The sequence below is a fragment of the Argentina anserina genome, unplaced genomic scaffold, assembly GCF_933775445.1.
Source record: "Argentina anserina unplaced genomic scaffold, drPotAnse1.1, whole genome shotgun sequence".
NCBI lineage: Eukaryota > Viridiplantae > Streptophyta > Magnoliopsida > Rosales > Rosaceae > Argentina > Argentina anserina.
This window is the reverse complement of record NW_026089438.1, coordinates 36728-37500: the sequence shown is the minus strand read 5'-3', so window position 1 is coordinate 37500 and position 773 is coordinate 36728.

Genomic DNA, 773 nt, shown 5'->3' with positions numbered 1-773 from the left:
GCCTGCAGGAATGAAGGCTGAATGGGCTAGCGAGGCTAGTATTCCTGCCTGGCGAGGCTAATATCCATGCAGGAATGCAGGCTGAATTGGCTAGCGAGGCTAATATCCCTGCCTAGCGAGGCTAATATGCCCGCAGGAATGCAGGTAGAATGGGCTAGCGAGGCTAATATGCCCGCAGGAATGCAGGCAGAATGGGCTAGCGAGGCTAATATCCCTGCCTAGCGAGGCTAATATGCCCGCAGGAATGCAGGCAGAATGGGCTAGCGAGGCTAATATCCATGCCTAGCGAGGCTAATATGCCCGCAGGAATGCAGGCAGAATGGGCTAGCGAGGCTAATATCCATGCCTAGCGAGGCTAATATCCCTGCCTGGCGAGGCTAATCTCCCCGCCTGGCGAGGCTAATAGCGTGTGAGACAACACACAGACAACACGGAGACAACACACGGACAACACGGAGACAACACGCCTGGCGAGGCTAATTCCCCTGCCTGGCGAGGCTAATTCCCCTGCCTGGCGAGGCTAATATGGCTGCACGCTAGCATGCCAACGAATGCCAAACCTCGAAAACTCAATTTTATTTCAAATATCCCCCTGCATTTTATGTTGCAAACCTATAGGGGACGATTTTTAGGACATTTTAAGATTGACATATCGTCATTTGGTCGAGTTTTCAGTTTATTTTGATTTTCTACATCTCAGAAACGAGAAATATCATATCAAATCGAAAACTCATCCAAATGACCTGAAATCAACTTCTAAATTTCTCTAAAAT